Here is a 25,938-nt window from a genome sequence, read left to right as displayed (position 1 = left end):
GAGGTAAGCAGACCGTACCAGACGGCTGCAGCTGCACCGTTGCTGGCGCTAGCGCCAAACGATTTCCGTTCTGGCGATTAATCCTCGGCAAAACGTCTACCGGTTCTCTGGGAAGGATCGCAGCCGAGCTGCTTCGCGAAATCTTGGCGATAACAAGGGATTACACACGCGAGAGCGTCGACGAGGATCGCCCCTTGTCGAGACGCAATCTATTCCCGCAATTGTTGGAATGATAGTCTTTCCGAATATTGCGATGATTATGCTTCAAGCATAAATGATTCCGCATGCATAAAGAAATCAATCGCGATCGCGATGCTCGAATATGGGCGATCCGCGGAGTAACGCTAAAAAATGCAACGTTTTTATAATATGCGGAATAAAGTACGTTACTCGATTGTCGAATAAATATCGTTTTACAAGAATTAATATATCGCCCAGCGGCGAGGCGTTACGCGATGACGTAATTTAATCGGTTTAACCGGTTCTGCCCGAGCGTCATTTCATTTTTATTCCATTTTTTTTCACCTCGTCATGCATATGAGCACGCGCGCGCGGGCGCGCTAAAATGCGAGAGTTTTCCGCGAGTCGGTGCCGGGGATAGCGTATATATATTTTCGAGCAATTAGTGTCACGATCTTTTTCTATCCGTGCGCTTAACTTTGACACGCTCTGTCACTCCGAGCCCTGGTACCCTTCAATCCCAGTTGTCTGCTATTCGGATGCGAGTAATTACGCGTCACTCATGGCTCTTACGATCGACGAGAGCATGCCGGCGAAGTTTCCTCGCTCGAACGCGAGCACGCGGAGCCAGGGGAACTTCTGTCGCGCGGGAATGAAGCGTCTGACTTTGCTGAGGCGCGCAATGATTTCCCGTCGCGATCATTTCGAATGTCGACCTATCGCGTCGTTGGGTAACAGATTGTAGAACCCGCGAAGGAGCCGTGGCGATGTAAATTCGTCGCGAGGACAGGTGTTATTAAAAGTGAAAATTAGTGGACAATTGTTGGCGAAATTAAAATGCCATATAAACGCAAATTCTAAATGACGAATTAATCGTTAATCAAAATTACAAACAAGTCAGCCACACATTGAATAGAAACTGCGTTAGATTTAAAAAAAAAAACCGCAATTATATTTAGAAATGTGTCTACTGGCCTCGGGATAAAAAAATGTTTCGCGTTCGCTTATCACTGCGAACCGTTCTGTTCGTGCCATTATCTCGCGAATAAAATGAGCTACATATCCGGTTGTCGTAATTCCACGAAACGTGCTCTCATGCAATTTCATGAAACTCTATAATCTCTGCTAAGAAAAGATAACCTCGCGGAGGAGGGTATCGCGAATGAAAATTTGCCCCTTCCCCTTTCCTCTTAGATCCATATGACGCATCCGCGACAGTATTTCTACACGCGCGCGCGCGCCCGAACACACACACACACACACACACACACATCCGAACGAGCAGTCCGTCTCGAAAGCCTGTCGAATGCAGCCGGCGCGCGCTGCACATTTCATGTCGGCTTGCGCCCGGGCGCGATGCAACCGCAGCAAAGCTCAGCGAGCTCGTAGTTCGTAGCTCGTTAGACGAGAACACGGCCGACGTATCGGTTAACAGGCCGCTGCTTACGCTGTTGAGACTTAGCGAAAGCCGCAGACCGTCGCTTATTAAACCACCCCTAATTATATTTCAATATGCGCCCGCGAGGTGGAGTACCGAGATAGGAGATTGGCCGAGAAGAGCGCGCGGGCGAGGAAAGCGGTGGCGGAGAGATATAGCGTGGGTGGCGAAGAGGAGGCAGAGTGGTGGAGGGCCGAGGAGCTACGTTGAAACGCCAAGAGCTACGGGGACGCAACCCCCGGAACATGCAACCCCTCTCGACCGCGAGACTCTGTCGTTCCTCCCCTCCCCATACCGCTCGAGAGCGCAAAGATGAATTTGCCTGCTCCTCGTGGCAATTAATAGTTTCGTCCCCAATTAAAGGAGGATATTAAAATCGCGTTATGTTGCTCGCAAAACCATCAACGGGATTTCATTAAAAGCTATTGCTAAAGCTATCGCCGATACGGCACGATATTAACGTTGTCCCTCACACACATCCGTACCTATATCCCACCATATCCCGATAATACTCGAAAATACAACGCGCGCCGCAAGTTTCGCTCGAGGCGGCAAATCTCAGATGTACGATTTCGAATTTGCAGCTGCGACTGAAACTTTGTCGTGAATACTTTTGCGCATTGAGGATAATATGTATTGCTGAATTCTAAAGCGGTCTGTATGTGATTGCGTGTCTGCATACCGATTGCTTCCAGTAGAATATTGCAGCGGCCATACGTGATTGGAATCTATTTGAATGTACCACACAAAATGTAATTTGCTACATTATAACAATTACAATAGTTTCACCGTCAATTACATCATGCATCTTCAGTTTGCTATAAATTGTTCGCAATAAATTAAATTTGTATCGGGATGTAAATGTATGTTTGTTGTCTTTTTTTTTTATTTAATTTATATTTTTCTAATGAAACGTGTTTCTTTTTATGTTTTAGGTGAGTTGGTTCTCGAAACTATCACAGTCGCCGAGGGTTTATAATTCGTCGTATAACCGAATCTATAATTTCTCTCTCTAGCGTAAGTACAATAAACAATCGATTGATATAATATTCATTATTTGATAAATTATTACCAAATGCGTGTGTTCTGATTACTATTGCGCATGGTAGCTTTAATTTCAATCTGTCTGCCTCTCATTTTGCTTGTAATCGCGTACTGTTGTTAAACAGCTATCGCATCGTAAAAATCTCTAGATGAAATTTCCACGAAAGGAAGAGTTTAAAAAGAGCATTAAAGATTAGCGCGTTAATTATCTATTACTTGTCACACAGTCTAATTTTACACCGTAAAGATCATTAATTTGCAAAAGGAATTGCAAACCTTTCTGGGCTTCGGTGAGCTTCCTTGTTCACGTATTTAATACCGTTCGATCGATTGCGAGGTCTTTTATTTAAAGTGTTCCGCCACTCTCTATCTCTTTATTTTCCTGATAATTCCTCATTAATTCCGCTGAGGTTATTCATCTTTTAGTCTTCATTTATGCGAAAAGTTTGCACTACCTCTGAATATCATTATCCACATAGCGCCCTTTTCTCTCGACTCCTCGGGCGATTTGATTCCATTATTGAAAAAGAACCGGTTCCAAAGGAAACTTCCTTGTATATTGTAATCTAGCAAACTGTTCAGCAAGTGCATATATATATGTGTGTGTGTGTGTGTGTATTTTATATAACAATAATAAGAGCTTTTGCAAAAATTCAAGTTTACCCAATCATATAGCGTATTTTGTTGTCGCATGAAACCATGTACTAGCGGAATACGCTTGCTGTAATATGACAATATACGTGTAAATTAATCGATCGCAGATACTAATACCTGCAAATTTGCATAATCCGACACCCAAATAACCAAGTAACCTAATATGCTGATAAGCGTAAGCGGCAACCCCAAAATTCTATGCCCTGTAGTAATAACACGTTGAATGCTTAAACGCATATACGAATACATTAATTAAATGTTTAATACAAAAAAGTTAATTTTTTAATTATTTGTTATAACTGAATACGAAAGAATACAAATTTAAAATGTTAAATGACTTAAAAGAATTAATTGTTTAATATTGCATCCGTTTATTATTTGCAATTTAAATAATTTTGAAATACATTAATCTCATATTGGCTCAAAATTCTTTGACACTTAGTACTATAATGTTACGAAATGAAAGAAACGATTTTTTTTTATTTATTTTAAATATAGTTGATTATCGCGTTAATGAAATATAAAACAGTTTTCAATTATCGTTGCGAAACAAAAGCGAGAACCATTGATTATATAATGCGAAATGTTATCGCACGAGATCAACTTGAGCGACATGTCGATGCTCCTTCGGTGTTCGATCCGCTCTCATCTTCGGCGCGAACAAAATCTACCACCCCCTGATTATCCGTGAAAATCTTCCACTCTCCCTCGCCGCTCGTTTCGCACCTACCCCTTTTCACCTTTACTCACCTCGGATTATCGATTGCCCCGGGGCATCGGTTCGTACATGTGCAACGCACGTCGACACAAGCGCGCTTAAGGTAATAGCTGTGATTACGGAGGGATGATCCCATCAGGGCTTACGAGACTTTTAACGAAACTTTTCGACCATACGAATTCCGGTATGCCCGGAGGCGGCCGTACGTGCTATAGAAACGTTATTTCGGCCTTGTGACGTGACGCAACAATAAAATTACAATTTAGTAATAAAATCACGAATGTAATAAACACTTTATAGATAATGGCTCGCAGCGAATGGTAAAAATAAATAACTTTTAATAAATTTTATCGATTCACTTTTCCATTTCGTGCGTTTTACCAATTTCGGTCATTGAAATTTGTATTTAATCATTACGGTGGCGTTAGGATTGTATTCTCATTTGCGTGCAAATTTTGATGAAAAAAGGATATGATACAATGAAATTATTTTACCGAACTCTTTTTCTAGAATAATGAAATATAATTGTATAATTAACTAAATATAATTTTTCACTTTACGTTAGTTATATTTAGTTATTTATATTATTTAAAATTTTATTTTAAATTGTTTATTTATTGCGACATTTATTTCTTAGAATTAATGTTCAAAAAGATTTTGATAACGCCGATTGTCAATGACCATTGTACTCTATTGAAAAGTCAGGCGCGATTACGGAACACAAAGCAAGTTAAAACAAACGGCTAAGAAGCATTTGACTAAAAGCTCCGAACAGGTGTGAAATCTGGCGGAAGCACGAGCAATTGCACGACTGACGCGGAGGCGTTGTAAAGCGCATACCGCGATCCATCACTCATTAAGCGCAGCTGCGCTCACCAATTTCCATTGTCGTTGCACCTGCTCGTGCATGTTTCGCAAATATGTCGACGCGTGTTTTCCATCGTGTTGTTGGGACCATCGCGGAAAACTCCGGGAAATTCTAAAAAGATACTCGGAAAGTCGATTCATTTTCGCGGCGAAAAGAAAATAAATAAATGAAAAAACGGGGAGCATTGCAGAAATCGATGAATAAAATTTATATTTATACAATTGCATCGTATATAAATATTGTATATTAATTGTGCGCAAAATTAAGTTATGGTAGTTTGAAAATATAGAGAATACATCGGTTGTAAAATTTTATGTTATTTATAAATACGTAATGCCGCAAACATGACCGATTGCACAATATAATTACTGTATAATTATTTTGATATACAGTATGAAATAGAGGATTTATTACACCAGTTCAGCATACACAATTATTAAAATAATTAATGTTATATAATTCGGGTCATAAGTATTTAAAACAAGAATGATGATTGAACCAAACAATTTTAGACACCTGTCAAGGCAAATAAAAAGATGTCAAATATTAAGTATATTGTTTACCTATCTACTAGTCGATGACAAACTCTGCCGAAAGCAACAATTTGACTCGAAAGTTCATTACAGTTATTATCATATTCTGATGGACAAACGTGATATCGACGTAGCTGCAAACACGCGAGAAAGTTGATAGGCGGATTGCTGAAAAAAGACAATAAAATAATACAGACGGGCCTAGGCAGATTGAATTGATTGATAGCATTTATTATAGCGTGACTAATGGCTGTATCTCGCCAAGTATAATAAACCCAAGAGAATACTTCCGCGCATCGGTGAAACACGCCGCGGCTTATGTATTCGCATTCTAAATACAGTGGCGTAATTTGCATATTACATGCGCTTCTAAATTTCAACATGAATCGATACTTATTGAAAATCGATTTAATGTAATAATTAACGATAATTTCGCGGAAATCAGATTTTCGCGGGGGTCCCTTGATAAATCGATTTCACCGACGCCTTATCCCCAAGACAATGCGGCTTTCAACTTTGACTTAAGTATTGATCACGCGAAGGAGCTCTCGGGATGATAAATCGTTCGACGACTAAAAAATTAATCTCAGGGTGGAAAACGGTGTATAACATTCCGCGCCATTGTCTCCTCATCCCTGTGCTTCTTTCTTCCTTGTTCCGAACGACAATTCATCGAGGCATTTGCACCTTTGGCACGAAGGATGGTGGTGACCGAGGTGATTAATGAGCGACCGGAGTTTTGATTATGGCAGACCGGAGGGTGGTCCGTCATGCAATTAGAAGATGAATCATTCCTAAGCTCAAATCATAGTAATCCGATGAGACAGGCGAATAGAAAATGGAAGACTCTCGCGAGAGGGAACGATGCGATGAGAGGCCATTTATTTATAACCACGTTGATAATAGGTATTCAGTGTCGAACATTAATGTATCTCATTAAATTAACGCATAATATTAATTCAATTACTGTAATACTGATTATAATATATAGTACAAAAATCAATATTTCTGACTCGTATATTAATTAATAATAGTATCATGTTTACTACATTTTTTTCTTTACAATTTCACATCTAAATTAAAGGCCAACAATTTAAATTATTAGCAATAACTGATAAAATGATTTAATATTACAGTGACCTTTTAACTCGTTTTTTAACAAAAAAGCTTTTTTTTTATTTTGACCTTTGATATTAAAATCACAGTAATAGTATAAAAAATAAAATATTAACCGATAAAATATCTTTATATAATCTATTTGTTATATTATAAAAGTAAGTGTGCCATACGATATTTTATTTTAATAAGAATTGAATACTACTTTTGGAAATTAATTTTTCTACTATTTATATAAGTTATCAGTCACAGATTTTTATCTGGGTTAAACTAGAGTTTTTTTTAAGCCGCGAAAACCGATAAACAGAGTCTTTCTTTAAGTCTTCTATTTGTCATTTACAAAAAGTTTTAAGAAATCTTATGAGATATTCATGAATTTTCGGATACCTCCGCGCATCTTTTTTTATTCGAGCGAAAAAGCTGTGGAATCTCTTCGCGGTAATCTTACGTTGTATTGTAATTGTGTACGTAAGGCTATAAAGCTAGAGCATTGTCGTTGGCTAATTAAGAGATGACTTCAACGCGCGAAGTCGTTCGCGACGTCTGCCAGCAGCAGGATTAATTAAGTCGAATTGCCTCGCGGAGTTAAGCTCCGAGATCTCATAACCGGATTCAATCCGCTCCTTCATATTTCTTTCTCAGTATCGTTTGTCTAATCTGAAGGGAATATTAAAAGATGTCCAATTCCGCCAAGTATGACGACTCGGCATATTTAAGCGCTCCATTTCGCGTGAGTTGATTATCGCGAAACAGATTGCACTAGCGGGATAATCTTGAGGAAAAATCGCACTTTCTAAGCATGAATCGATTACATTAACAAGATATAACCATATGATCATCATACCAAGTAGACGATTGTGTATGTTTATTGTATTCGCGGAAAGCACGAATCCTCTTCTTACATACGAAGACTAAAGCAATTCGATTATACATATAAAGCGTATCGAATATAGGAGTGCACACTGCGCTTTTACATTATATATAGCGATATACCATTACCATAATGGAACGTTAGCAGTTTGAAACTCGCAACAGCACGAAGGCGGCGCGATGTCTCGTGACGCGCGAGTTAGTTTTCAACAATTTCGTCGGCTGGCAACGTTTTAGCTGTCGTTCAGCTCGGAATCAAAACGCATATTCGCGTTCCCGACAATTGGCGTCAATCTCGTAAATTCATCGTCGCCATCAATTTGTCCGCGTCGGCCACTCCGCTAGAGTGGCCAGAGTTTCTCTTTTTTCTTTCCGTCTCCCTGCCCTCCCCTCTCTCTCTCTCTCTCTCTCTCTCTCTCTCTCTCTCTCTCTCTCGCTTTCTCTCTTTCTCTGTCTTTCTCTATACACGAAGACTCAGCAGACCGTTCAATCGCGACCAGCTGGACCGGCACAAGCCAAGCACTGTGTTTGGTCCCGACGTGATTCTCGTGAGAGAGAGCTCGGGCGAAACGTGGAAAGAAGGAAAAAGCCAAGATGTGCACGAGAACTCGTGAGAAGCACTGCCATTGGCCGGTACGCGTATCTCCTCTTTACACACAATGGCACCGATTGTTTATCTCAAGATCACCGCATTCATGAAAGCTTCATCGTCGTGCTTCAACCACAACTTGGGCGTATAAGCGCCATCGCGCCCCGACATCAACTGCCGTCATTGTCCTGGCGTCGTCGCTCGCCCGTCGTCGTCATCATCATCTCGAGAGATAGAGGAAGATTCGAGGAAGAAGCGAGGTCGAAGATCGAGCACCGTCTGGCGCACAATGCGCAGATTCAATGAAGAGATTCTGCGATGGGAATGTTAGTAATGGACGAAGGAAAGAAGCTTTTTTTGTAACTTACTTATAATTTAATTTACGAGATAAAATATTCAATGACATTTCATCAGACGTGTACAATGCTCGCTTTGATTTTGAATTTTTGGTAACGTTAGAGTCTTCATAATCACCGCCTTTATCTCTGGGATATAATACTGATAGATATGGCTATATAGGATAGAGGTACCTCTATGTATGCCGCGGAGTTCTATAGAGAGCTACCTGTTTCAGAAACCGCATGCTACTAATCTTTAACAGCACCCTTCTAAGGGCACCCTCATGCCGGAAGTCATCTCTGTATATACACGTGCCATATCCCACGATCGAATGCGTATTTACACGCATTGCAGTTTGCGTTCGGTCCATCACGATCTCTTCACTCCTGATTCTCGACTCGTTTGCAGCTTTTTGTCAGTCCGCGCGCCGGAAGCCCGCTCGGGCTCGCCCGCCACCATGATGATGTAGCGCGCCCGGAGCCCGGTCCGTCCGTAGGGATTTTGCACCGCGCCCGGTCTCGTCGCATAAAGGGTTGCCCACGGATGATGTAGTGCCGTGTTTATTGCGTCCTATTTGCTTCTCCGCCATCAGCGTTGCCGCAATAGCGCGGAGCTCTCTCTCTCTCTCTCTCACACACACACACACACACACACACACACACATTCACTCACTCACTCACTCACTTCGTTGTATGTGTTCCAGCGCGCTCGCGTTCGCGCAATGGCCGACGGGGCGTGTGTATGCGTCTGTGTGCTGAGCTGGCTCAACTCTCGCTCCGCAGGAACTAATTACAACGAACCCCGGCTTGTTGGCCGAGAGAGTGCAATGTTTTCGTTCTTGTGCCCAGTGGTGTACCGTCCGTTTTACCGCGGCCACCCTCCCCCTCTTTACCCTTCTCTATCCCACTCTCTTGGTCCCCCTTCTCGTTTCACCACCCTCGAACCCCCGATCTCGTACTGCACCCCTCGCGGTATCCTCCGCATCCCCGAATCCCAACGACGATACCTCGACGCGACTGTCCTCCACGCCTCCTCTCCCACGGGATTTGCTTACAATGCGGAATCCACCCGGGGAGGAAAAAAAATTTCAGCTTTTTGAAACCGGGACAAAAGAAGCGGCTAGAAAATCTGGGAGAAATGCGTGGCGCCGTATTGCGTGTGCGGCTAAGCGTTATATAGCGCGGGATGATCTATGACGGGCTCTTGCGTAGGTACGCGTATTATGAGTAACTCCGGAATATTGTTCCGCGAGATTCGTTGTCGATCTGTAACAATCGTGCACGGACAAGTCATTAAAAATTGGAAATTGTCAACGAAAAATCTCTCCATGTAGAGATTCGAATCTAATATTACAATAAAAGATCAACGGATAATGGGAACGAAGGGATAAAAAGGCTTTGATATTGAGTACGTTATTAATTTTTACTTATAAAGCTTTATTAATCGTAATTTACATATTTTCATAATTTGACATGAACGATATTATCATATTTTCGGGATTTACAAAGAGATATAAAATTTTGTTTACTAGAAATCGAAGTAAAATTAATTGAAAGCGGATTGATACAGAATTTATATGTCGATCTCTCTGCTCGCTGCAGTATGCATATTTACGTATTCTGGAAAGTTATGTCCGATCGATATAAAGTCACGTGGAAACCCCGTATGCTGTACCTTTTTTCAGGGAGCCATCAGATTTATGCGTAACAGGTACCATAAACTGTAGAGAGCTTTTCCAAGCGTCAACAAAATAAAATATGAACATTCGTCTCCAAAAAGTCATAAATTTCTTGACTATACGAAATAGTAGTAACTCGAGTATCGGTACTCTCCCCCTTCCCCTCTCTTTCTCTCTCTCTCTCTCTCTTTCTCTCTAGACAAAAGTTTTCAACTTCCACATTTTACGACGTCAATAGATATTATTGGAATATCATCTACATAGATAATCTCTCTTTTATGTTCAATATTTCGACAAGGTATAATCGTCAGTGAGCGCTTGCTCGAAGACGATCTCATTCAACTCTTCCGTTATCGATCTGAACGCACAGCAATCACTAATTACGTCTCCGACAACATGAATACGGGCGGTGTCTGTCCCACGGATAAAACACAATAGTTTGAAAAAAAGGGACGGAAGAAGGGTGAACCGTGCGCTCGTTTGTCGCGCGCCGATACGATAAAAACAGCATTGATATGCGCTGCGCAGCCTGCGTCGTTTTATTTGTATGGTGCATATTTTCGAGGGTAAGGCGGGAGGAAGGGGAAGGGGTGAGAGTCGAGGACACGCTTAGGGGAGGGAAAAAGCGGGTGGGTTGACGGAGGTCGCGGGAAACAGTGAAAGGGCGCCGACGAATGGGAAGGGGAGAGGCGACGATAACGGAAAAAGGAGAAAACAAGAGTTTCGATGATTGATAGATGCCAACCGATTGAAAGCTGCGCCCCGATGTCTGCCTGCGCGAATGAATTTCACGTACGGATTCGTTCGCGCGGCGGAAAGCCCGCGTCGTAGATCTTGCCGATTGTGGGCCGCGCGTTTCATCGTCGCTTCCGAAGTGACATCGCGTCGATATCGATAACGTAAGATATGCTCGCGTTATATTGCGGCGTTATTTCCCGGCAACCTTAACCACCGATTTCCCTCGCGATGCACGCGCACGCATGAGTCGAGTCCTCAGGAAAATTGTTTCTGCAGAATTCAAGCCGCTCGCACTGTCAAAATTGAATTGTATTGATACGAATTATCGAAAATACATTCGTCGGTAAATACGATAACTATGAAAAGTACATGCAACTGCGCGTAGATTAAAAGCAAACGTCCGTATCCAAACTCCGCACTGTAAATTTGAACAGACGATAAAATAGTGTTTTAAAAAAAGGGGGGTGCGATTCCCCCGTTGCACCGGCGCGTTCTAGTACTTATTGCGAGTATTCGTGCCCGTGTACTGAAATAACTATTTCGATGTCGGTATCATCTAACAAATAAACGGATTGTCCAGCAATTTTCCCCCGACAGTAACATCGACGCGCTTTTATTTGTGACGACATCGTTTCGGCTACATCCATCGGTTGGCCTAAATGGGCAACCGATTATAGAAATCTGGCACGACCACACAACCGTGCTGATCCGAATTGAAAACTCGTATATGCTGTAACGGCGCGGACTGCTGGGAATGCAGCGTAATACCAGTGGAAAAAAAGTATTTGCCTCCATTCACATCGCGCGGATGCACCGTCATCAAAGTGCCAATAACTGACCTCATTGTTTCCATTTGTAACGCGCAATAATCTATTTCCGCCAGTTTTACATCAACGGCTTAGATTATCATATAATTATCATTCGGACTTGAGTTTCATGATGTTCATAAAATCAATACTATTGGCTATTTGCGCGTAAAATATGTATATAAATAATCTACATTACGTGCGTAACAATGTAAACTATGTTTTACGTGTCATCTATGGAAACCATAATGGATGAAGCACCAATTCAGATTTTATCAGGAATGGTGAAAAATATATTTTATTTTTTAATAATTTTTTTACTATTACATATGTTTATTTTATCAACAATACAGTTATATAATGTAGCTAAAGCTAGCAGCCAAACGCCGAGCGGCCAGGACCAAACGTCATATAGGCGTTTCTAGGGGGCACCATTCAATCAAATGTTAAAAATTCTCTGGTTATGAGATTTTTAACGAACTTTGAAAAATTTGCATAGAATTTAGTTATAATACATAATCGATTTTTTGCGACAAGACTTGTAATTTACCAATTGTTATAAATATTTTTTAAATTAATTTTTATCGTTTTTTGCGCCTCACGCCTAAACGCACCGTACGATTTCCTCCAAATTTGGCTGGAAATATCTTTCCTGAACGCAGAATCGACTGATCGATCATTCGCAGGAGGACGTGCATGTTCTTAATTGTTATAAATGTTTTTTTAATTAATTTTTATTGTTTTTTGCGCCTCACGCTTAAACGCACCGTACGATTTCCTCCAAATTTGGCTGGAAATATCTTTCCTGAACGCAGAATCGACTGATCGATCATTCGCGGGAGGACGTGCATTTTCTTAATTGTTATAAATATTATTTAAATTAACTTTTATCGTTTTTTGTGCCTCACGCCTAAACGCAAAATACGATTTCCTCCTAAATTTGATGGAGGAACCCTATGCGATTGTAATGACTAAACCCTATGCAAATTTTTCAAAGTTTGTTAAAAATCTCATAACCAGGGAATTTTTAACGTTTGATTGAATGGTGCTCCCTGGAAACGTCTATATGATGTTTTACTCTGGCCGCTCGGCGTTTGGCTGCTGCCTTTGGCTGCTAGCTTTAGCTACATCATACAATCATATATTAACAATCTTATAATTTAATTAATTTTTTCTATATTTTATGTTATACGGTTTATAATAATTTACAACGTTAAAAAGCTACTGTATAACTTGTATTAATATATTAAAAAATTGTTGTAAATTTAACGTAAACAAAATATACATTATTTACGTAGAAAGTATTAAAATATTTAACACAGGTCTGTATAAAACTAATAATAAATGTCATAATGTACATAATTAATTTCTACATTTGGCAGATATTGTAATAGATATAAGTAATAAAAAAATAAGATAAAATTGTAATATTGTTTCTTCGTTTATTTTACTACTTTATGCAAAGATCGAATAAACAATGCAAACGTTTGTTTGCTTGGTAGCGTTTTTCTTTCTAAAAATATATAGTTTTGATATTTGTGGTATTTACGTGGTAAACAGAAAGTTGTCGCTGGGTGTATGATTTATTTCAAGTAATTTTAACAAACGCCCAGTGGTTGTTCCATTTAAACTAAGAATAAACGACCACGCATTTACACTGAGCATTACCTGAGAATTTTCTCAATTAAAAATAATTTGTACCATTTCATAAATTGATATCTTGATAGATGTTCCAGATTATAGTATTACTGTATTATTAATGCCGCTTATCGAATGACGAGGTAATGCAAGGTATGTAATTTATTTATCTGAAAATACAGTTGTTATATTTATTTTTGATTTAAATCTAAATGTTTACGCTAGTTTCTTAATATTATAAATTAATTTTTAACAGTATAAAAAATTGTATATTACTTATAAATTACTCGATAAGTATAGTTTTAAACTATGTATTATTAAATAGGAATCGCGAAATTTTTATGAGACGACGAAAAAAGCAGCAAAGTAATTATAATACTAAAGATTATTTTCTGCATAACATTTTTGTTACTAACTAACAGAATGATAACCGCGGACAAGATCTTCTGATGATCCGTTACATAATGCAACGAATACTCAAGTATTCGATGTTTATTTATCAAAAGCGACCATTCTCCGAGAAACAAATGTTGTGCTTTCGTGCCGTAATATTTGACACGGCTCGTGGTTCACCACAGAACTGATTTGTCCGCCACGAAACGCGGGGGAAATCGAATCGCAGAGATAAATACGTATCGCCGGATTGTACAGATCAGTCCGAAAAGTTAGATACATGAGAACGGTCCTACAAAATCTAACGATCGATGCAAAATTGTTCGGAGTTAAAATAAAATAATAATGTCAGCCGCGTTTGGGAATGTCGCATATGATGCCATTTCGCGATACTATAATCGAAACTCGCTCAACTTCAACCCGGATCTGGGTTATACGCGTCCCTTACCCCATTCGGGCGGGGAAGGGTGAGTGAGCCAATAAAATGATACGGACAAATAATAGCAACGCGACGCGTGCAAAAAAAATACACGCGATCATCTCCGACCGAACGCGCGAGTATATCGCGTCGATGTAATTTCATCCATAGCAGGATATACCACCCTGTCTCCCTTCCATTTTCTGAAACGTTACAAAAACGCGGTCGTGGTGTGCGACGGGCGGCGGGAGTAGAGGACGAGGGGGAGCGATTAATGCGAGCAACGCGAGAGCGCACGAACGGCCGGAGGGCAGTTCGAGATTTCAGAACGCGCGCGCGCGTGTATTTGCACGGAGCAGCGCGAGTGCAGGTCTGCTCTGACTGCTATACGAGCACCGCGGGTATTGTTATCGCTACGCCAGCTGCCAACCCCGTTTCTACCTTCACACGTGCGCGTGTATGTGTGCACGCGTGCACTTGCAATCCCGTAACTGTGCCTGTGCGCACACGAACGATTAAGCGAGCGAGCGATCTTCTCGCGTGGCGTACTCGCGGGACGTCGATATCGGTATCGTCGTATTTCTACAACCTCGGGCAATACGATGGACGTAACCCAGTAGCACCGATTGTAGGAATCAAATATTTCAATCCCAGCCGATTATCAAGAACTATGTCTTAAACTACGAGCATAGATATTTCAAATTGGAAGTATTTAACGTTATCATAAATGATCGACTACATCGGTTTTTTGATAATATACTTAAATACGTGATATATTAAAAACATAGCTGATTTCTATCCTTCAATTACAGGCGGTCCAACTTATTGATTCAGACACGCTTTTTCGCTTCCGTTGAAACGTCGTTTGTTCTTTCTTGTCCCATAACAAGAGAGACTCGAAGTTTCCTTTTCCAAGGAAGGACGCCTCTTTGCGTACGCGTCAGTGAATACCCCAGGGATCGACCCCTCGAACCGGACCCTTGAAAAGCTAGAGATCCCGAATCAGCTATTCGACCGTGTTCGCGAAACCAATCAAGCCTACAGAATTTCTTCCACAGGTTCCCTAGGCTTTGTTCCCTAATTATGTGCCTCGTCGAAAAACTTGCGTCGTTTGCAGTTTTGTTAACGCTTATGACTTTAGGGACTCGAGACATCCGTTAAGGATGTCAAAGAGAGTAAAATGCACACCGGAATTCTACTAGCTCAAATATTTTTATATAAAATTAGTCCCAAAAAGCATTAAATTGCTAACTTATTTACTTTTGTATGATACATTTAGCGAGATACGAATACAAGAAATACATAAATTTTATAAATTACATTATTTAAACGTAAATAACTCGTGTTATCACTTCTCTCCGTGAAATACAAAAATTTATATATTTTTCTTTTAAGTTACACCTTGACGTCTTCTATTTGTATCTCATCTTTTGCTTCTACCTTCTCCACTAAACTTTTCTCGGGTTAAATAAGGGAGAGATCCTGTTCAGGGCGTCGATATAGCTGGAACTGACGCTACGAAGGGGTTTCGTGGATTCTCGCTTTTTCCTTTTACCGCCGTCAGTTTCCTCGATATCACGTTACGCGTCCAGGGATGAGGTGGAGTATCTTCCCCTAGAAGCCATCCCTCTGCCCGAGTGAAGCCGAGAGATAATTCTCCGCTGCAACGTCATTAACTTCTTCTTATTGCGCGAGCTACACACCCCCGAAACGCATCCATTCTGGGTATAGAGGGGTCGCTGGTTCGTTTTATCGAGCGACCCTCCTATGCCATTTGTAGCTCATCGATCAACGACGAGCCGGCGAAAAGAATACCCGGCATCCACACCTCCGCGAGCACGGATTTCCTCCGTAATCGAGTTTGTTCTCGATTATCGATGGTCGCACCTCCCGGGAAACACCATCTTCTCGCCTCGACCCCTCGTCAGCGCAAAATACTGGCGTGGGGTGCATTACGTTTGAACAATTCGTATGCATATTACCAATAAGTTGAAAAATATAGAAAGGAGCTTATTGAATAAAATTGCCTTACAGTAATAAATAGAGATACTGGCTTAGTAGTGTAATATATTTTTATTTATTTATTTTTAATATTGAAACTTGAAAAAGTTGAGCGTACAACATTTTTTAAAAGAAATGCTTATTATATTTATCGAATCTGCTTAGAAAGATGCTACTTGCTACTTTTTTGCCGAAAAAGAAAGAGTGCGTTTATACTTTCTTACGTCAGTTTTTTGAAGTTTCGTATTCTTAAGAGAAAAATATAGAATTAGATTATTTTTCTATTTTTGCTTCTTAAGAAATTATTCAAATTATGATTAGTCAATATTCACGGTTCAAAATGAAATTTGAAAGTTCAGGAGGCACGAGCAAGGCACGAAGCTTAGCCGGGCCAGCCGAAGCGTAACAATTGCGAAACTCATCGTGAACAATAACGATAAGGTCATGAGAATACTCTACGGGTATTATTCTCGAGCGTAATCCCGCCTCTACTAAATTCCTAAGCCGACAATGCACAATCCAATTTCACACGTCGCCCTCGAACTGTACGGACGGCCGGACACGTTCGCGCATGAAGATCGACGACGTGGCTGGATGGCGTGGCGTGCGCGAGCAATTCGCGAGACTAATCAAGAAAGCGAGGAAACCCATTGTCGTTCCATGCGCCGGAACTTTATGAAGCGCGCGTGCCTCTCGCTGCGCGCAGCCGATCGATCCGTCACGGCGTCAGCCTGCAATACCATAAAATATATATATCCCTAATGATATTCATATATCGCGCCGGCCGCAAAAGCCCGATGAATGCCAATATATGAAAATGCATACCCCAGGAAAAGAAAAAGGGGACGAGGGCTTGAGTCACCGTCTGCTCCCGCGAGTAAAAGCTCAGCGTAATCCCCCGCCTTTTTCTCGTGCGTCTTCCCTGCACGATGATCAGCGTCTAGGGACACGCAAGGACACAGGGCCTTGCCCCTTCCTCTCTGACCGCGTCCTAATGAAATATCTCGTATGCGAAATTGACAGCAATGAAATGGAGCGGCGACGAGCTACGGCGGCCTTCAGATTTTCCTTCCCTCTAGAGGCCCGGGAAAACCGCAAAGGCTCGCCTGCTTTTGTCGTCGAAACCCTCCGATAATCCGCCCCGATATGCCGGCGTATTGTGCGACAGAATATGACGGATATTTTTTTGTACGTTTACAAAAATGAAAAAAAAAAAAAAGAAGATAAAAGTTGTAATTTGAAGAGACTTAATATTAATATAGTAGCGCAAAGTGGAAAAGTTAATTTTATAAACGCTTTCAATTTTTCGAGCATTTCGGATTCCCGAGTGTATTATTTTAATAAAATTTTCGCGCTTGCGGCACGTGGCGCGATATGTGCAATTCGTCAGAATTCAACGCAATTTACGCGTAGCGGATTAAGAAATATCGGTCCGATTAAATGGAAATTAATTTTCGTTCCGCGCCGTCGAATTATCGGATCGCTGCAAAATATATAATTGCATCCCGCGAGGGAGGAGGTATATCCCACGATCGAGCTATGCTTTATTATTTCGCGTACCGCGTGGTTGTTATACTCATCGTCGTCGACGATGGCCGCTGCCGTTGCGCGCGCGGACCTGAAAAAATCTTTAGGCGCGCGTTTCCGGCTGCAGACTCCGGGAGGTACGGGCGAGAATATTTCTGCCGCGGAATGGCGCTCGTAAAAATATGAGGAACCCGTCGTAAAACGTAATCGCCGATTAGCCGGGGAAGTCCCGACGGCAGTCCTAGGGGAGTTCAGGTCCGGACTAAAACCGACCGACGCGGGCGCCGCGCGACGAAAAGTTTTCCCGCTCGCTCTCATATATATACGCGGTGCGAATGGAGCGAGGAATGGACGATAAAGACCGGATCATAAAAGTAACGGCGAACGAGCCACGGGCTAAGGAAAAGCGGAAGAGTTTGCCGTTGAGAACGCGCACACTCTTGAAGAAAACATTTGTAGTCACAGAGGGAATCCTCGATAATCATAAACCGCGTCCTCGGCGCGCTACTCTCATTAAGGAGACCGAGACGTGATAACGAATGTTAATGCTATTAAACACGTCAGTTTCTAAAATGCCACGGCTAAATATGTGTGAACTTACGACAATTTCCGAATACAGTTTGAAAGGTTACATGATGGTCGAAATGTCAATCATGTTAAATTCTTTATTTGAATGAACGTGCTACATTTAAATATTAGTCCACGTAAATAGTGTCTCTCGATAGTATGATGTGAAAGTCATTAAATAATAAAGTTTCTTCCTTTTTTAAGTGTTCCATTTAAATGCTAATTACATATAAAATTTAGATTAAAATAGAAAATTAAAAAAATGAGAGAAAATTACATTGATTTTTATTCTATCTTTAAATTTAATTTTAACATAGATATTTAGAAAAAAAAGTAAGTTATCTGGTCTATGGAGATTGAGTTTATAACACTTTTAACATTATTATCAAATAAATTAATAATGATTTAATAAGCTCGTTATAGTAACAAATTGTAAACATATTAAGATAATATTGTCGATTTTTAAAAATATATAAAATTTAAATTATTGAAATTTTTATTATTAAAAGTTTTAATCATAGAAGATAGAAACATTTAATGTGCTAAAACACACAAAAGTAACATAATACAAGGCATAGAATATACGTAAGTAATTTCTGTGATTCCTGTCCAACAAGCTCAAGTCGTACTATGGTATCCCTCGCTAATTGCGCGGAAGCCATCGATCCTCAATGTGCCGGTTAATGATTAATGAAGCCACGTCCGGGAGAGAGCAAGGGTTGAGCAAGATCGCGCGTTCTACGGTCCTGTTAACACTGACCGACCCATTCTGGCCTCGGATACCGATCAGGGTGGCTAGCGCAAACGGTAGCAATAAACGCTGCTGGACTGGTCGGGTTTATATCGATAGAGATGCAACCCGACTGTAAAAGTGGATGCGTTGCGCGAGCGTATTTATAGTTAGAAGTTTCTTGGCCATTCGTGCGTGTAGCGGCTTCGAAGAAGGGAACCTAGAGAAACTATACCCGAGGAGAGCACGATGATGGCGCAGTTATTTTCAAAGAGCGTTCCGAGTTTTGATAGACGCACTAGGAAATTGTAAATTGTGAATATCGATTTATATAGACTTTTAATTTAATGCAAATTTAATAAAATTAACTGAATGATTTCATATAAAAATAAATAGTTCCTCTCATGAAATAAAAAAAGGCAAGTTTGAAATAATGTAAAGCTTCGAGTTTCAAATCTAATTTATTTGATTCTATTAATTAAATATATTTTACATTTCATATTTATTTGTAATACGCGATTTTCATCAATCATGTGCTAGGCCAAAAAGACTTTGAGAGTCACTGTGACGAAATAGATGAATGCGAAAATATGGCGCTAGTAGACGTCGATCGAGGACGACGAAGCGAACGATGAGAGGGATTGGAGGAAGGGCAAGTAATAAACGTCACGAGGGGAGAAAGGGGAGGTCGGGTACAGTTAACCCGCGGTCGTAAATGTCTCCACGTAATTATTATGCCCAGCGTAACCAAGGTCAGCCACCTCAGATAATACGTTGGCGAACACCGGTTTACCAAAATGCGTCGGTGCAGTCGAGTTTTGACGCTGTCGGCATCTAATTATCCGGCTCGCAATTACGTGTACCTCGTCATAAAAGTCGGCGGGACTATTCGCCGCTTTTTAGTAGGTACTCGATAACCTCGTCTCAAAGATGCACCGCAGGATAATGGACTAACGAGTTGTCGGTTCTTTATCAGTTATCGGGTTGGCACAGAACCAGCTGTCCGTAAGAATCGAATAAAATATATATATAATATTGCGTAATAAACCTTAACGAATAGGGCCTAACGGGGCTATTTTGAAAAAGAAGTTACTTTTTCGTAAAATTCGCAATTCATTGATAAGAAAACAAAGCTTTGAAGCGATATTATGTCTTAAATTACAGTTTTTACATTAACTTTTTGCATTGATGATACTTTTATGTGATTTATTTTATTTTGTAAAATAGTTTCACGGTGTGTCTACATTCTAATACAACGTTGTCGCCGCTCGCTCTCTATTTATGACAAAATGATGGGAGTTGATCGTATAATTGTACATTGGGATACAGTAATTACTACGTATGGCTACGTTTTGTTTCACGATTATCTATTAATGTTCCAAATAGCTGATATTTGTGCTGCACAAGCATTACACTCAAAATTAATTATCACTGAACGCATAAATGAGTAATATCTCGTCGAATTACATTTGTATGAGCTCCTGCGCGACAAATAGTACTTAATACTCAGTTGCAAAAAGTAACAGGCGATAAGCAATAAGATATGACAAACTGAAAATTGAAGACTTTATTTTATATTCAATCAATCAATCAATCTCTCTCTCTCTTTTTCTCTCAATGCATGATGTTAATATACAGTACAGATTAGACCAGTTCTATAGTGCAGATTCAATTTCCTCGACGAGTCGTATAATGAGTCGACCTCGCGATCTAACAACTACCGCTGCCGTCATGCTCAATTAGATGTCAACGACTTCTTAGGATCGTGATTAATTTCAATAGTTGGTTCGTTGGAGCAACTATTGAACGTAACGCACGGCGTTCTCTCGAACAGTACACTGTGCGCATAAATAGCGCATATAAATTAATCGAATCATTTCAGTACAATTTCCTACCTACATTAAATATATTAAATCACAATAACTTAATACAGTTGTTAGCTTAAAAATTCTGTGATCTTAAAAATAGTATGATCGTTGCATACAAAATTTAAAAGGTAAAAATAAAACGAGATATTTAAAATGATTCAGAATCTTCAGGCTCTTACAATGTATCGATTTAAGAAATTTTAACGTGATAGTGTATGCATGGGTTTATTATAAACTAATAGAGTAATAGTTTATGATCCTGTTGTATATATATGATATATCGCTCCGGGATTAGTTTAAATGTTCGTTGTTATTTAGTTCGTGAGACGAACAACAACGCAGATGATAGAGCGAGCTAAACGCGACGAAGAAGCGAGGCCTAAGGAGACGCTAAACCGGAAGACGGCGAGTAAGGGCGGAAGGGAAAGCTTAAGGACCGAAAGGTCTCCATTGACGGACGAGTTCCTCCCGCTCGCCCATTGAAACACGTAACAGTGCGCCGCGCCGTCACGCCGTTAATCCGCCGTCTGTTCCGTAATGCCCTAATAACATTCGCAGCGACAATGGAACTGTTAAAAGTAATGCGCCCCCGAAGACTCCCTCCCCCTTCTCCCTCTGTTATTCTACCCGCGTGCCGCGAGCATTTTTAAACGCGCCAATAATGGTAGCTCGGATTTACGGCGAGAGGATACAAAACGGCGTGGACCTGGTGACAGAATGCCCGGCAAATCGTTCACAAAGCGCATTAAACGTCTCCGCTGCGCCGCCGTTCGGGAAATTGGGAACAAACGACGCTCGAGTGTCCTTTTCCCTTCGTGGAAAAGACGGCCGCGTAACGAGATGGAGGGCCGCGAGATGGAGGGATCGATACCCGCTGATAATCCTCTCGGATTCGCATTCGGGATCGGAATACCTACTTAGAGAAATGCTTAGAAGACAGATCACCTTTTTTTCAAGGGCGCTTAAATGTACCGGTCCTAAAAGATTTACCGGGTCGCACAGCCGTCTAGACTGAGCTAACGCGGATATAAATGGAAAGAAAGAAAGGTAATTGATTGTGTCTTGTTTAAAAGTTTTCTCAACCGAATAAAAGTAAATAACGACTACGCGCGTGAGCGGAAAATACATGATTTTATAATTATGTGAAGATAATGAGGGATCTCTTCATAATCTTCCACCGAGATATTTGTGTAAGATATTTAAAAAGTTATGAATGCAATGAGTACAACGAAATAAGTGTACCGATTCGATATTCGCCGAGCATAATGGTACATTAGCGATATCCTTTTATCATAACTTAATATAAAAAATTCGAATGGTATAATTTTGATGAAACACAATGGGTGAGACGCGCTTTCGCATATTTACACCAAACATCTAAAAATCTTTCCCCACATACGATAAATGCATTTTTTTCATTCGTCTCTATGTTACTCACACTTTTTTATTTTTTCATTCGCGTTGAAATAACGTCACGCACTTATTCGTGTAAGAGCAAGTTAGAGGTGAATAACCACCGGGTGACGAAAATTTCATGTGTGCACAAGCATGCGACGTACCTCCGACATTTGATCCCTAGCGACCCAGAAAACGACGTCGACGTCATTTAAAGAGTAACACAGAGAAACACGCGAGCCCTTGATGGTTTTGCCGTTGTACCCTATACTACCTCACGTCGTGGAATCGACTTCCGCGTGCCACGTGCAGGGCGCGCGTGTACGTGTACGCCCGCGCCACCCCTCTGTAGAATGTCGCCAGTGGACAAGTCTGAGCCGCGTTCCCTCTCCGCGCACCCCTGCGCCGGGAATGACGAGGGCCGTCACTCGGCCCCGTTTGTGGTAGCGCGTGCGTGAATGGATTTTGACGGCCTCGCACACGCTCGGGTGCGTACGCGTATACACACACACACGCGCGCAAAGGCGGCTACATACGCAGCTGGACTCGCTAATGACCAGACGCATCCAGGAATCAAATTCAGATGACGGGGCCCGGATGGTGTGCGCGGCCACACGCCGCGGCGCCGCGCCGCAATGCACCCCGACCGAGGTCGCATTTCTATGCGAGCCGTGACGTCCATTCATGCTGCCAATTATTATCGAAAACGACGTAACCGTACGCGCACGGGAAATTGGCCTCCTCGATATAGTATATACCGCTCTCTCGCAAGGCGCCCTCCGGGGGGTAGTTTTTTTGCCGAGTTTCTCGCACACCCGCCCTACGCATCCCCGTCGCGTTCTCTTTCTTCGAAGGAGAACCTACTTCGCGTTGAGTGTATTATTAAGATGTAGGTCCGTACGTTCGCAACCTGTTCATCTAGAGGAAGTATAATTAGGTGTTATTTTACACCTCAAACGAAACGATTACATTTTGACTCCCTCAGAAAAACTCACGTGCTGCTTTATACACGTGTGTCGAACGGTTAAGAAAAAAATTTGTCGAAAGGAAAGTTTTGTGAGTGTTATGATTTATTATTATCATTATTATTATTAATTATATCTTTGATAGCTTTTTGTATGTTTTAAGACAATAATTTATGAAATGTGTAACACGAATTTTGTTAGATGTATACTCCAGGAAAGAAACGTCTACTCTAAAGTTATAGCATTTCTTTTCCTAGCTTTCTAGCTTTTAAAATTGTTGAGGAATTTACGACGTGTTTCTTTCGAGTGAAAATTTAAACGCAAATGAGCCCATGAGAGTGACGATGTATGCAAAAATATTTCCGTGCGTAGACGCAAATCAGTTCACGGATTCATGGATTTCCACCAGGGGTGAATGAGAAATGGAAGTTACACGTTGTCCCGAAATGAGCGATTTCAAAATCAATTTTCTCGATACCAGCCCCGCTGACAGGTTTCGTTCTTGAGGGTGAAACTGACGCTTTTCGTAGGGAAGGGTAATTCGGGCGTATACGAAGTTCCTATGAATAATGGAGGGTGTTTCTCAAAATCCGGAACGCACGTCGGACGTTTATTGGTGCGCCAGCAGCATTGTGTGCATCGCAGGCACATACGAAAGATTCGCGTAACGTGAGAAAATTGACATTTTTGCCGCGAATTTGATTATAAATGGTATTTTCGTTTACAATGCATCCATATATTAATCCGAGCATCAATCAAAACCGGCCAACAAATTGCATTAAATCATAGAACACTGACTATGATATTTATTCGCCAAAGCCGCCGTCAGTAGATACAACGGAGTGGATTATTAATATGGTTATCGCGTTCGTTAAATAAACTACGCTAATGTAACAAGTAAAAAACACAACGATGAATGATGATATTTTGATTACCGCCTCACGGTGAGTTAGTAGTATTGAAAACATGAACGCCTGCGAACGTTAATCTGATTCGATCCCAATTGGCGATCCCATTGGCTGCGAAATACCTAAATCTCGTCGAGATGTTGGCGTATCAAGACGGTTGGAACAGTCGGCTTCCGTCGTCGTAAATCTCGCCGGCGGTGAACGAACGTTCGTTTAAGTATAGCAACGTGAGAGCGAGGTATCCAAAGATTACCAAGGCGCTGCCAATGGAGGTCAAAGGGGCACGGTGATCGTCTGAAAGGAACCACGGGAAGTATTTCGTTCCGAACCGACAGCGAAGAATTTCGGGCTCTTTGTGATTGGCAATAGACCGAGGAAATTGGTTTGAAATTCGCGGGACTATGGAATGTATTGGCAATCAGATTTCCTGCCCCCTCCCCCTCCCAAGCCACCCCCGACATTGCCCTCCGTCTTTCTCCCACGCCCGCCCTCTTCCTTCCGCCAGACCGGCAATGAAGGGTGCGCCAGGGAAAGAGAGAGAGAGAGAGAGCTTCCCTGGCATTCTCAGAATGTAGTGTAGACCAGAGGGATGCTCGGGGGTGGCGGTGGCGGTGATAGTGATGGTGTGGTGGTGGTTGCTGTATTTCCCACTATCCCTTATCTTTCCATCTCCTCGCGATTCACAGAAATTCCACGATCACGACGAGTCGACGCGAGAGCTGCCGTCGTCCAAGTGATGGAACGTCGAATTGGGTCGACTGTCTGAATGGGAGAGCCGTATGTGGAGATCGCGATGTCGAGTGCGATCGGGATATTATCTGCGAAGAGTTTATGTCTGAATGCGTTCTATGGAAGCGGGGTTGACGTCGTCGTAAAAGAAGCTAACGCGCTTCCATTTGTAGCCGCTCGTCTAGGAACAGAATATGGTACGGTCTCTCCCATCGTGATGTAATCAGCAGGACGAGGTGCGTTAGGAGGATGAAAGACTAATTTGTCGGCAAGAATCTCTTGACAATGTCAAACAGGATACGCGAACTACGTCGGAGAAATTTGCCGGATATACGGTAGGAAGAAGAACCATGGAAAGTTCTTATGAATAAGTGAAAAGCAAAGCAGATCGCAATCTGGAAAAGTGATGGATGTTGGAATCATAGGGAAATTTAATACCAAAATGTAGATGGCTCTTTATCCTTTATCGTTGTAAAATATTTATATGTGATAAAGATTGCAAAAGGTTGCTCAAAGGTTGCTTTGTTACTTTCACTCAAGATTAAGAAAAAAAATACTTAAACAAAAATCAATATTTTATTTTTAAATCGTGAAATTGTTTTAATCGTGTTACTTTTTTGCTGACTACACAGATTTGCATCGAAAGAAATGCATAAAAACCTTCGTACTCAAAAAGCAATCACTTTGTGCAAGCTTTCTCTCTCTATTATGCTTGGGACATGCGGTAACAGTTTATTGATAAAATTACGAGCCCTGCATATTACAGATATTGGATTTTCTTGTAAAGTTCACGGAGATTACAAGTTTAAATTTTTCACCATATTCATGCGTTTTAGATACGTCTTTTTTTGAGTGGATGTAACACAACGTGACTGCATCCATCTAAACATATGTCCATTTGAACACATGTTTTCGATTAAACTGGTAAACTCGTCCGATTGAATTTTCGATTGACTTTATATAGCACGCCCGAGCGATCAATTACCTCAGACAGAAATCTCGATTCGGAAATAACATTTCACTGTATTGCGTTTTCAATTTATGATAGCGATTCTAAAACTGTCCGTGGTATGAAATGGTTTGAAGAATAAAAAGCAATAAAGCGAGTTTCCAACTAACCAGCGCGAATAACCTCAGCTAGTTTTAATCAGTTTTGTGCGTTTGCGCTGGTCACAAAATAATATGAGAGAAATATTTTTATTACAACAATTTCTATGTTTTTTCTTTT

The 25,938-nt window shown here is 41.2% G+C and overlaps 1 protein-coding gene and 1 long non-coding RNA gene across 10 annotated transcripts in view; both read left to right on the top strand.

The window, feature by feature from the left end:
* The window catches only part of LOC118646462, a 96,334-nt gene extending 91,257 nt beyond the window's left edge, over positions 1 to 5,077 (top strand). The window contains exon 2 of the long non-coding RNA XR_004964039.1: positions 2,554 to 5,077. This is a non-coding gene — a long non-coding RNA (uncharacterized LOC118646462). The remainder of the gene's footprint in view (positions 1 to 2,553) is intronic.
* LOC105829490 (teneurin-m) overlaps positions 1 to 25,938 on the top strand; it is a 533,228-nt gene that overhangs the window by 418,764 nt on the left and 88,526 nt on the right. The gene's annotated exons all lie outside the window — the stretch shown is intronic.

This window comes from Monomorium pharaonis, chromosome 7, assembly GCF_013373865.1.
Source record: "Monomorium pharaonis isolate MP-MQ-018 chromosome 7, ASM1337386v2, whole genome shotgun sequence".
Taxonomy (NCBI): domain Eukaryota; kingdom Metazoa; phylum Arthropoda; class Insecta; order Hymenoptera; family Formicidae; genus Monomorium; species Monomorium pharaonis.
The sequence above is the reverse complement of the archived record's forward strand: the minus strand, read 5'-3'. Positions and strand labels throughout refer to the sequence as shown.